The sequence below is a fragment of the Eupeodes corollae genome, chromosome 1 (assembly GCF_945859685.1).
Source record: "Eupeodes corollae chromosome 1, idEupCoro1.1, whole genome shotgun sequence".
In the NCBI taxonomy this organism is placed as follows: Eukaryota; Metazoa; Arthropoda; class Insecta; order Diptera; family Syrphidae; genus Eupeodes; species Eupeodes corollae.
This window is the reverse complement of record NC_079147.1, coordinates 109231133-109244629: the sequence shown is the minus strand read 5'-3', so window position 1 is coordinate 109244629 and position 13497 is coordinate 109231133. Positions and strand designations below refer to the sequence as shown.

Genomic DNA, 13497 nt, shown 5'->3' with positions numbered 1-13497 from the left:
GATGAAGAAGCCAATTTTCCGGAAGGGGCGAAGGTTGTCCGTGAGGACATGTATGTCGACGACCTTATAAGTGGAGCAGATTCAATAATAGAGGCACGGACGAAACGTGACGAAGCAAGGAAACTATTGGCATCTGCGGGGCTTAATTTGAGAAAATGGACGAGTAACACAAAAGAACTCATCGAAGACATACCAGTTCAAGATCGAGAGCTCGACTTTGAACTTCCGTTCAATTTGTCGAACCATGTTAAGACTCTCGGCATCAAATGGTTTCCTGTCGACGACTACTTTTCGTACCAAAATCTTCAACCTACAACCAAAAGATCCATGCTGTCGACTATAGCCAAACTTTTCGATCCTCTTGGTTGAATCTCGCCGTGCATCATAACCGCAAAAATCATGATGCAGCGATTGTGGGAGCTCGGTTGTGACTGGGACGAACCGATTCCACCAGCCTTGGAAAAAGATTGGTATGCTTTTCTACGAGAACTTCCAATCATCGAACGACTTCGCATCCCGCGGTGGACCCACATGAGCAAGACCAACAAGGCCATCGAATTGCACGGGTTTTGCGACGCTTCGATGAAAGCTTATGGTGCAGCAGTCTACATCCGTGTACTGGACAGCGATGACAACATCCATGTACATTTGCTTTTGTCAAAGACGAAAGTAGCACCAAGTCAACGAACTATCAATCTTCCACGTCTTGAACTGTGTGGTACTGTTGTCTTAGCCCATCCGGCTCGAAGGACCAAATGTTATGTCTAAGTTTTTGTTATAAAAAATTAGTAAAAAAAAAGAACAAAGAAATAAAACATCAACCACTTTGTAAAAATCAATTTTGAATTATATTTTTAGTCACAAGACAATGATATTCGATTATACAACAATTTCATTAATTATTTGACATGTAGCTCATTTGTGGACTGTATTTGATAATTTTTAGAAGGTTTGTTTCCTTCAAATGTTGAACTGTCTTCTCTCCGTAAATTTGTTCTCATTTGTAATTGTACTTTCGTACAAGGCGTTACAGAGACAAGTTAAGCTCCTTTTTTAATTTAAATTGATAGATCGATTTGAACGATCTCTCTCTCATGTAAAAAGGCCAAATCGTGTTACCAGTCTTTGTGATGTAATTAAGCTGACTCAGAGTTGAGGCTTGGCTCCTTGGGACTTTTTTTTTGGTGGGGACCGTGAAGGATCCATCTTATACCAACAACCAAGGAAGACAATTCGTGAGTTAATTTAGAAAGAAACTTTTATTTCGTTCATAGTTCATGTAAACACAAACTATTATGGTTTAAAAAGTTATGTTAAAATACCTAAACCCTATTTCGAGCCCAAGACTATTTTCTTTGGTGACTTTAAGAACTGCTTGACCTTTAAAATGAAACACTAACTAACAGACTATAAACACTTATTTAGTCTGTGCAAAAGTTAAACAAAGACAGACTACACTTTGAATTATGATAGTATGCAAAGCAGGCAAGCTATATGTTGTTCATTGTGTTGGGTTCTGCATTTTTAAGGGTACTTAACCTACACTTGAGTGAGCTCTGGAGCTAATTCCGGGGGCATTCATCTCTTTTGTTTGTAACTATTTTGGTTTTATTTCTAGTTTTATAATAATCTATTGCATAATTGTTTTACTGCTTTACTGCTGTGAATCTATTTGTTCTCCTAAGCGAAATTGTCTCAACCGTTAAATTAAGGTTTCTAACTAAACGTATACTAAACTCAGGGGAAGCACCTATTTAAACGTTATTTTAGATTTTTAAGTGGAACTTTTGTTTGTATATTTTCGGGGGATAATTATGTATTTAGAACGGGAAGTCAAATGGGTAAAAGCGTATTTTAATGCAACATTTGCGCGCCATAACTATCCGTACTTCTGTTTCCATTTTTGAACCACCAACTTTTAACTATACGCCTCTTGATTACCAGGTCGAGTAATTTTATGCGTATGTGATTAATTTAATTGCGTTTATTATATTTCAATTTGAAATGAATCTGTGTATTATACTTTCAAACGTATATGCAGAAGATTTTATCGGATTATATTTTTATTTAATGGTTTTTGAATAATTCAAGCAATTTCCTTAGGTTATTCCTTCATAATATCATAATCATTCATACGCAGTAATCTAAAGTAATCAAATTTTGTTTAACTAAATAATACTGATGTTCCAAAATACAGTTGTAAATATTGTTTAAATCTTCCTTGAGCCAGAAATAAAAAAAAATATGTTTAATTAAAGTTCAAAATTCGGAAATGCATAAAATATTGATAGCAAGGTACACGCACTCATAGAGTTGCTAGAATAGGTACTTTAAGATCCTGACATTAGCAAATCGGCTGGTCCCCCGCTACTGTTCTGAAGAGGTTTTATTAAACGCTAGCAAAACCACTGCGTAAGCTTTCCATCTGTTTACAGGTTGTTTTTTTCTCCTAACCCCCTTACTATCGTCCAATTGCACTTACGTCCTTCTTTCCAAGGCCATGCAATGCTGATCAGTTTTCAGCTTAAGAAATATCTTTAAGAATGAAGGCTTTCTAAAGACAGGCAGTGTTTATTTCGTAGCAATTGGTCCACTGGTGGTCTTATGGCTCTTCTTACCGAACAATAAAACAAATCTTTACATCTTTTTGGAGAAAGTTATATTTTTCAACTTGATATTTCAGAAACATTTGATAGAGTTTGAATCAAACTCTCTAATTGAAAATGCGTGCATTTGATATTGTTGAATCTATCTTTGTTGGGTTTGAAATGACCTTTCAGACCGTTCAATTCAAGTAGTATTAGACCGGTTCAAATCTTATATCCACAAAATAAATGCTTGTGTGCCGCAGGGTTACGTTTTGTCTCCGACACTCTTCCCTATTTATATAAATAATATTTCTTTGAAACTTCTAACCCACTAAATTTCTTTGCTCAAAACAGTACCCTCAGCTTTTTATGTTCATTTCTAAATTTTCATCCTTGTCCTTCGGATTTTGACTACCAACTGCGGCGTATGATAACCTTATTAAATTCCGATCTTGACAGCAATATCCAATGGGGAATCAAAAATTATGTAGAATTTAATGCTACGAAAACTCAATGCTGTCTACTTTTGCAAAACAATACCCTAATGCCACTATCCATGGATGGTGATTGGTGCTTGAATCTAGGAGACTGAACAGCTTTTAGTTATAGGTTTGACAGTAAACTCGTTTCAAAAATATTAAGTTGTTAAGCCCGAGAGATAGACATAAGCTATGTTAGAGTTGTTCTTGTAACAGATTCTCATGCCCGCATTATTGTTTTTTGATAAATTGTTTCGTCAATAATAAAGATAAGGTCTAAATCATCATTACATAGCGACAATGGAAATAAAGTCTGTTTAGTTTAGATTTCTTGTTCTTTATTCCTTGTATCCATAAACTTCATTAGAATATTAATAATAGCTGCCTTAAATACTTTAAATTTAATCGAAGCTTCTACAGAGTTGTTTTTGAAGAAGCTTGATCACATAAAATTAAAAGTTAATTTTTGCTACCTTCGTTTTATCTTTAAAATGAGCACCAAGGTGTTAAAGGAAATCCTAGATATTTGACATTAGTCACTACTTCTATGTTTGATCCGTCTAGGTGCCAGCTGTGGTCTAAAAACCATGATCTTTGACATAAAATCAATATATTTTTAAGCCCCCAGATTAGCTATATTGTTTTAATTTATCAATCGGTTAGAATAACAAAGACATTTTCAGATAAAAGCAACTTGATAAACGCATTTCCAAGCATTACAGCTCCTGGAATTTGATCTTTATTGTACCATGTATATTTGATCAATAGGGAAAAATCAAGGGAGTAATAATGACACCCCGTTTCAGATTTAAATTAATTTAACAATCTTTGATAATAGTTGTTCAATGTTCATATATATGCTTATGAACTTTATAGACAAGACGATACGTGTAAGTTTGAAAGCAGATTCTTTTTCACAAATCCTTATTTAGTACAAGTAACATTTTTTTTTGATAAGCTAAGGAAGGTTCAGAGAACAGCTTGTGTGGGCACCACAGGGGCCATGCGTACTTGCCCAACGGACGCCTTAAACGTTATTTTGGATTCTACTTTTTATTGAATACATAGTTTCCTGCAGCGCTATTAGGCTGCAGGAATCAAACAGCTGGTTGTCAAAACCTTATGGTCACAGCAACACAAAGAAATAGATTCCCTCAGATATTATCTCGGTAAGCACTGACTACTGCACTCCTAGTTTGAGCCTTAGTAAGGGTTTTAAGGTTATTTTCCCATCCAGAGAAGATTGGGTGGATGACATCGTGTCAATAGGTTTCGACACAACCATCTTTACTGACGGCTCAAAGAAGGAGTGCGGTGTCGCTTCTGGGATCTTTACTGAGTCCTAAATGAAGCTAAATCCTTTAGGCTTCCTGACTTTGCTAGCGTTCAGGCTGAACTGCTGGCAATAAAGGAGGCATGTAAGATACTTAAACAAAGCCCAAACCAAAACCGAAATGCGGCTATCTTTATAGACAGTAAGGTAGCTGTCAAAGCCATTAACTCGGCCAAATCCTCATCTAAATTAGTCCAGCAATGTCGCGATGAGCTTGAGAGCCTGAATATTAACCTCGGTGTCATCCTGATCTGGGTTCCGGGCAATAGTGGTATCGTGATAAATGAACGGGCTGACGAGCTAGCCAGGCAAGGATCGGCCCTTCATAGCTCACTTGCGGAAATGGTTAACATTTCTCTTGGTGCTATGAAGGGTAAAATCTTTTCTATCTACCAAACTGAATCAAACCAAAGGTGGAGCAATTTACCCAACTGCATTATATCTAGGAAGATAAAACCCGTACAAACAATCTTCTATGCCGTCCAAGGAAAGACATAGCCATGATTGTTGCAGTTTGTACCGGAAATTGGCCTATTGCAGTTCATGCAGAGAAGTTGGGTATCTCCTACAACACCTTTTGCCGTAGTTGTAGTGACCAAAGAGAAAGTGAAACGATAATCCATTTCCTCTGCAAATGTCCTGCTTTGGCAAACACTAGAATAAAATACTTTGGAAAAGCATTCTTTCACGAACTTGATGAGCTATCTGAGACAAAGATTAGAGACCTAATCTTTTTTCTCAATGCGACAAAATGGCTATAACATAATCGCTATAAATGTTTCCCCTTCTATCACAATTCAAACGAGTTTTTGGTATAATTTTTGTAGAACTCGACCGTCATGCCATCTAAACCCAAACAAAACTGGCTTTCATAGTAAAAAAGGATATGAACTGTAGATAAGCAGTTTAACATTTTATTGAAAATGTTAATATGAAACACTTTGGGCACAAAAAGATTTTATTTTTCAACATAGTCTCCTTTTGTAACATTTGGCGTTTTTCTTTTTAGGTTCAGAGCAGAGCACTGAGCAGAGTCTGAGCGAACAGAGTAGAGTTCTGAGCAGAGTATGTTCAGAGCTCTCGGATTAAATTATGAAACAACTTGAGCACTAAACTGTCATGATTTGAAATGTCATCTGTTTGAAGGCGTTCAAAATATCTTTCATCAAATTAATTAAAAAAACAGACATAGCGTTGGGATATTTGATGCCTGAAATAAATTTGATTTATAAAAATGCTATATGCAATTACATAGTTTTTTTCTAGATTATCTTTTCTTCTGCACTAGAGCGAGCAGCCTCTTCCACCATTTTTGTTGTTTTGCCGATGATTTTTTTTAATTTCCCGGCTTTCAAACATCAAATTGTTTGTGCTCAGCACAGCGCGCTCTAAACATGTTCAGAACTAAAAAAGAAACACGAATTCAAAGCTCTGAACGATCAGAGCTCAAAAAGAAACACAATTATTATTTTGACAGTTCGAGCTCTGCTCTGAACTAAAAAAGAAAAACGCCCATTTTTACACTGAAATTAAGTAACTTTGTGGCAAATTGTTGTAATCCATAACATATGTCAAGATTTTATTTAATTTGCACGGTAGTCCGTTTCTACCACAACTAAATTTTAATTCCAAATCATATTTTTTAAAACTATGAAAGTCAAATAAAGACTCATAAATATTGACAATTTTCAGAACTAAGCAAGATATGTACTAAAATTATTTGAATTTTTAATTTGCAAAATCATCATACAATTTATTGTTACAAGATATTTGGAGTTAACTTTGCATTATAAACCTCGTTTTTTTTTTTTTTTTTTTATAGGAACATTTTAAAGTGGGATTCAAGTTAAGAACATCTTAATCTTTTAAATAAGAATTGCTTTGTATATGCGATAGCAAAAGGACGTTATCCATCGTTACAGAATCTTATGACAATTCAAAATTATAATATTATTTTAACAAGCAGAGTGGCGCAGTGGAAGCGTGCTGGGCCCATAACCCAGAGGTCCGTGGATCGAAACCATGTTCTGCTAACTATGTTGAGGCACTTTTTTTTCGATTGTTAGATAGATACATAGATATGATTTGTATTGCTTGTATAGTTTACATTGTTTATATAAATTTATGACAAAGCATAAATCTTATAGTAATTTTTTAGAATTTATAAATAAACAAATTAGGTACATGATATTGACATTAAAAGTTAGTTTGAATAGTTTACTATTAATATTAAATATTATCTTGAAAAACTCTCATTAACAATTCTCCCCCTATAATTTAGAGCCAGTTTGCAGTATATGTAAAATTTTTTAACTTCTACTTCGTTCAGTAACATCTTCTCTCACTTGTAGATTACATATGTAGCATTATATTGGTAAATTATCTCTATGTGGAATGTAGTTAAGAGAAATATCCTCTACTCTTTATTCGTTCCAAAAATAGTTCTTCGAATCCAAACTGTGATCGTGGACCCAATTGCTTCGTGGAGGCGTTTTCCCCATAGTATATCATCTACTTTTGTAATTAGGTGGAACAGTGACTCTTTCCAGTGATTGAAATCAAAGTTATCTATGTTATGGTCCATCGTGCACTCCCTTCCAAGTTTCATCAATTCTTCATACCATCCTGAACTCTCTCGAAAAGGTTGAAGTACCACTATCTTCGGTAACCGGCAATTATATATTTATATTCATGATTTTGATCACATAATCAATTTGCATTCGAAGTGTTTGCACAAAGAGTGGCTGGCATTCGGAAGACTCTTTTAACATAGAAGCGTTACAATTTTTCCACATCTTCATATTGCTTCGCCCCCATATACTTGAACTGCATAGAACAAGATTGATTCTGGCACTGCCATAAAAACAGTGTACTTACTGCTGTGTGCGATACTTTTGTTTGAGAAACACCTACTCCAAGATGCGCTGGTTTAAATTTTTTGTCAGTTCACTTCAAGGTATTTGAACTCTTTGACTATATCTTCATTCTCACCATATTGTAGTTCCATTTTTCATTAAGGCACTTTCTACCTCCTCCGTTCTTGAAAATCATATCGTGGACTTTTCCATGTTTACTATTAGGTTCTACATTTTACAGTACACAAAAATCAAGCTAATCATAACCTGTAGTGATTCTGGAGATGACCCGAGAACCACAATATCATCTTCGAACAACAGTGCTTTAATTAAGTCTCCAGCGTGTTCGATACCAGTAAGAAATCGGCAAAGTCTTCCATAAAGAATGCGAATGAGCTTGGGCTGATAGGACAACCTTGTCTGACGCCTGATTCCTTTCTGAACCAATGCAACCTTTCTGTCCTATACCAAACTGCTGCATTAGTATTTATATACAGGCTTAGCAAAGACTCTTCCAAACTTAAACGACATTCCCTTATAGAAAAGAGCTTGCCTATTCAACGTGTCAAATTCAGACTCAAAATCTACGAAAAACACGTTTTCCTTCCTTTTTCTTATAAATGAATCCTAAATGATTTTCAGAACAAATTCATGATCGATTGATGAGTAGCCAGATCTAAGGCCTGCTTAAAATTCTTTTAACAGCTTATTTTCATCAGTTCGTTTATTGAGCTTAGTTTGCACAATATATGTCAATATTTTTTAACACGAATTTAAAAACGATGTTCTTCGATAGTTGCACATCACAGACCAGCTTCATAATTTTGTGGATCGGAAAAATGATTGATTCACTAAATTCTTGAGGAATCATACCTGTTCCCAACTCCTCGTTGTAAGCTGCAGTAAACTTGCTTCAATACCAACCAATGCTTACAAAATTACGCTGGCATTCCATTGGAGCCTGTCGCTTTCATTTTGTTATTGCTGCATTTACTTCTTCTTCTTGGGGCTTAGCAAATTTCTAAAATTTACTACGGTATTTTTTAAATTCTTTGTGTTTTCATGTCATTTTTATTTAGCAAGGTTTTTTATTTCTTTTGGCAAAAAATAGGTAATTTTTGTTTAGGTTTGTTGGTTTGTTGGATATCTTAATCGCCATTCTTTGACGACCAAACATTTGTTAAAATTATATTTTAATATTCCAATTGAAGGAAAAATTTAGATTTAATTTTAACTCTTTCAGAAATTATCAGATTTTTTTCTAATAAATCCAAAAAAAACTTAATTTTTATTATTTAAAATAAAAAGAAATCATTTTCGACTAAGTTAGCAGAACATGGTTTCGATCCACGGACCTCTGGGTTATGGGCCCAGCACGCTTCCACTGCGCCACTCTGCTTGATGAGATCCTGTCATCTGATGTGATGTGATGGTCATCTCATGTTCATACCCTTTATTCTTATAAGAATTTGTTTGTATAAGAAAATCACAATCTGGTAATAAAACATTCATATAAGAATCTAAGTTAGACATTTTAGAATATTCCAACTAGAAATTATAATACCTATGAGGATAATGTAGGAAGAAGTAGATCCAAAATGGATAGCTTAAACTCAATTAATCCAAAAACCCATTTGTGCCAGTAACATAAGGAATAGAGCTTCATCGTCTATTCTACATACAAAACTAGTCAACATTTTCAAATCATTGTTTTATTTTCATAACCCAGATAATTTTTTGAAAATTAGTAATTTTTTTCGGTTTGAAACATTTTCGAAATCCAGAGATAGCGATCGATTTGAATGCCTCATAATGCGAAGGATATAATAACTTTAAATGGGCTTGGCTAAGCATTTAATTCATAAATCCGTTTGCGAATTCTTGTTCGGTTAGCACCTCACGCAGTGGATGTTTATAACTTTAAAAAAGTATTCTTCCATCTAGGCATTCTACCAACGAAGCCTTCTAGCTTGTCAGGAGTACGATGTCAAAGTAAATATCTATTTTGAATTAGTTGGAAAGCACAGCCTTAACGTATTTGCTGCAGCGCGTAATACGCTGATAAGAAGCCCTAGGTGTCCTAGACAAAGGATACACACAGCAACCACCAGATGGTCAAACTGCCAACTAAATCGGAGGCGTAATTCTTCAAACATGGAGGTGGTGTCCGTGTAGGGTGCATGCATCAGCTTATCAACCAAATGTAGGAAAAGAAACGTATGCCCGATTGCTGCTCAAAAAGCTCAAATTGCCTTATCTACAAAAAAACTATCCTTTGGCCTGCTAAACTTATATATAATATCTTATCCAACGTACCATGTGAGCGTCTACAACCTTTTTGAAACACTATGATCGGCACGTATCAGTGCTATCCCTTCGAAGCTTTCTCCTGATCTGCCTGGGCTAAAGCTTCTGCAACACTATGATCGGAACGTATCAGTGAAGCTTCAGCCCAAGCAGAAAAGGATTAAGCTTCTAAGGAATCGCAAACGATGGAAGGACGTTATATCTCAGGCTGAGACTCTTTATAAATAAAAAAACAACTAAACAAAAATATTTGTTACTTCAAATATTTTACGAACAACAAATGATTTTGGCTCCAAAATAATTTTATACAAAGAAGAATAACGTTTTGACATCTGGTCAAAATTTGAGAAAAATTGAATCGACATTTGATTGAAGTAAAACTGTAATTAATGGCTGGATTTCTGAAACACAGTAAACCGGTAGTCTAAATTCATTGCATTTTTCTATTAGCTGAATCATTGTCTGCGAGTGTTCTGTTCTTGAGAATCGTTCTCTAAATCCAGCTTCTTCTCTTGTTTGCTTGTTATAAAATTCTTATTTGATGGTCTTGTAAAGCGTTCTAAAGAAGAGCTTATATACATTTTCGAAATGCTACTTATGGGCCTATAGTTATTGATTCTTTTTGTTTCTTTCCAATCATGTAAATGATGTAAGACATAGGAAGTATCAAATTGAAGGCCTATTTGAATCATGATAAGACCCTAATTATAATTATTTATTTCTAGAATTCAGAAAATTCTCATTATTTCTTCATACAACAAAAACGCATGCTGCATACCTTACCTCTACATGTTTCAAGTGCGATGATCAAATAGTTAAAACACAATAGAGTCATGATAATAATTGTTTGGGAAGTTGGGAAGAACTGCATAAGACACAGGAAGTAGGGGAATCGCACTTATTAGTGTTTATTTTAAATACGAAGAACAAGAAGAAAAACAGTTAAAAGTGTCATTGTTGCATGTAGTCCACAAGAGCAGGACTATAAGTACATATTCAAAATAAAAATCCTCACAAAACAATTCGATTGCCAGCTGAATTGAGTTGAGATACTCGTCTTCCCAAGACCCTTAATATGGTCAGCGTATACCTATAGAGATACCTATTCAAAGTGTAGTTAGTTGTCGTAGTCTGTATGTCCTCAAGACTCACTAACAACAATTCCTAAGACTACTAGTAAGTCGTATCTCGAGGTACACCATACACAACTTATTATTTATTTGCGCCCTTGCTGCTTGCCAGAGTTCGAATTTTGAAAATGTCTGTATTTAACACATGCAACTTGCAACGACACCCAGAGACAGACAACAGCATTCTATCGAGAGGGGCTTATCTAAATCTTTATACTTGGCTACTCGCGGTGTTTTAATTGCTAGCTGAACCGTTTCGTCCCGTCCCGTCCATTCGGCCGTTCGTTCGTCGAATTGGTTGTCGTCGTTATATCGTATACCTTTTAAGTTGTCGTCTCCACTTGCCAAGGTGGACAAAATACGGCCAAACCGAACCGAACCGACTTGGTTGTTCCTTTTAGTTTGCGTTGTCATTTGCGCTTACTAAAAGGTAAAAATTTCCTCAAAAATTCGTCACATAGGTACATCGTTGCGTCGCCGTCGACGTCTCCCTTCTCCCTTAAAAATGCAACATTATAAACAACTTTTGTTGGGGTTGAAGGTACTTTTCGATGGTACAATCATGTAGTTGTTGTTGCAGTTGAACGCAATAATAATGAAACTACAACAAAATTACAGCTTCTTTTCAGGACAGTCGACAGTATATAAGTATACCTAGGTATACTGAGTAAGTTTATAGTCAATTATGTCGCTGAATGTAATATGTGTAATTATAATAAAAATGTTCACAGAGAAAAGGTATTCAATTGAAGTTCAGTCATATAAAGTAGTCAGTAATCATCTAGCAGAGGTTAGGGGGAGTAACATACCAACAATTTGAATCTTTAGAACAAGAAAATATTGTGTGCCTTTAGCATTTTTTTGTATATATACAATATTTCAATTACACTATCCGGTAAATATGTGCATTCCGCAATTTTGAGAAAACATGAAGGAGAAAATAAGAAGAACCCATCAGTCAATTAATTACGAGAATATGTCCTTCTAGAGTATTAAGCGAAAAAATGCAAAGTAAAGTCTATGTTTGATATTTGACCATTTTGGCTATAGGATCAATGTATAAATGCAGAAGCATCCAAATTTATCAAGTATGTCTATAAAATGTTTACTTAATTTCGAAATTGTCCTCAAGCCCACCGGAATTCTATTAAAAGACAAAAAATAATTTGTTTCCCAGTGACTAGCGTAGACTTTTAACATCAACCATAAAGGAATTACAAAGCGTGCTCTCAGCAAATGAAGCAGATAAGGAGGGGAATCGAAAAAATGGCTATCAATTGTTTTATTTTTACATCTTCAAATGCGGCTGAATGAAAACTAACTGTATTTGACGGTGCATCGATAATAAAGCTCAAAATCTCCATTGCTTCTAAGTCCACCATGAAAAGCCATGGCGCAGGATTATTTAGAATTCTCGTTCTTTAAGACATCCCTTCAGCTGATTATTAATAAGTGGAGGAACAAAAACTTATATAAATACATTAAAAAGCTAAACCAAAATAATGCAAAACGTGACACACATGGAAGCCAACAGTTAGAAGAAACATCAACTTCGATTCTTACTACGTTTAGGGAATCTTCAAATTCTCCAAACGTAAATAGCGTTAGAAACACTTTTGGTTCTTATTATGGAAAACTTTTATTGCCCAATCCGATTTACCATCCATTCAAACCTTTCAACTATTGATCAAATATTTGTGTTATGTATTGCGACCAGGCATTTTATTTACACAAGGAAATTCCTAAACACTTTTTTTGTTGACCTGAAGGCTGCATTCGATACAGTGAAGACACAATTAATCGATCTAAAAGCTTTCAGTAATAGGTTTATCGAACAAAATTCATAAAATTCTATGAGATATTCTCAAAACTTGAAAACAATGTTGCATTTGTTGCAGAACTATTGAATAAAAATTAACTCTAGGATTTCTTAAAGATGAAAAAGCGACTGGTGCAAATAGTATTTCTGTTGAGTTCTATAAATACGGAACAGTCATGCTAAAAAAACGTCTGGTAATACTTTTAAATGGAGTATTTTAGGGGCATGAATTTCTAGACGCTATAATCTTCCCGATACACAAAAAAAGATCCTTGTTGGATCCAGCAAATTATCGTTGAATTTCTTTTCATAATTCGACTTATAAGTTTCTAATAACGCTGTTGCAGAAGAAACTCACTACGTGGATTGGAAATCAAAATCTGTCAAAAGAGACCCAAGCGGGCCATAGATCAGAGTAATATGCAATAGATAAAATTTTCATTGTCATTATTCTACAAGCTATAAAGCTTTATTAAGCGGGGAAGAAAATTGTACGAATTCTTTACTGACTTCAAAGCAGCATTTGACTCAACCAACCGATTCCCTTTATTCTACATCTACAAGCTACGAGTATATGGTCCGGGCTTGTCTCTGAAGTTCGGACGCGTTCTCGATGAGCTGCATGGAGGAACACAGGCTGCATTGTGGAACGGGGCTGAGCTTTCTGATAGGTTCACAACCACCCCGAGAGTAAGATAGGGTGTACATTGAGTCCCATCTTGTTTTCGCTCTTCATAAATGACCCTGTGGATTACCTTCCAGGTGGTGTTGATTTAGCAGGATTTCGTTAAGCGGAATTCCAACAGAAGAGATATAGAATAGGTTAACGGCTTATCTCCTGCACGTTTTCAGTATGAACGAATACCGACTTGTTAGAAAACTAGTAATAAAAGCTGTAGAAAACCAAAATCACTGGTACAGTGAATGGTCGAGTATCGCAGAATGATGCAATTTAAATTTGAATTTAAATTTAAATGCTGAAGATT

At 35.1% G+C, this 13497-nt stretch overlaps 2 non-coding genes across 2 annotated transcripts; one reads left to right on the top strand and one right to left on the bottom strand.

Moving 5' to 3' along the window:
• Positions 1-6361: 6361 nt before the first annotated feature.
• Trnam-cau (transfer RNA methionine (anticodon CAU)) lies at positions 6362-6433 on the top strand. Its single transcript has one exon. It is a non-coding gene; the product is annotated as a tRNA-Met (tRNA).
• Positions 6434-8582: 2149 nt separating this feature from the next.
• Trnam-cau (transfer RNA methionine (anticodon CAU)) lies at positions 8583-8654 on the bottom strand. The gene has a single exon. It is a non-coding gene; the product is annotated as a tRNA-Met (tRNA).
• Between the last annotated feature and the right edge of the window lie 4843 nt (positions 8655-13497).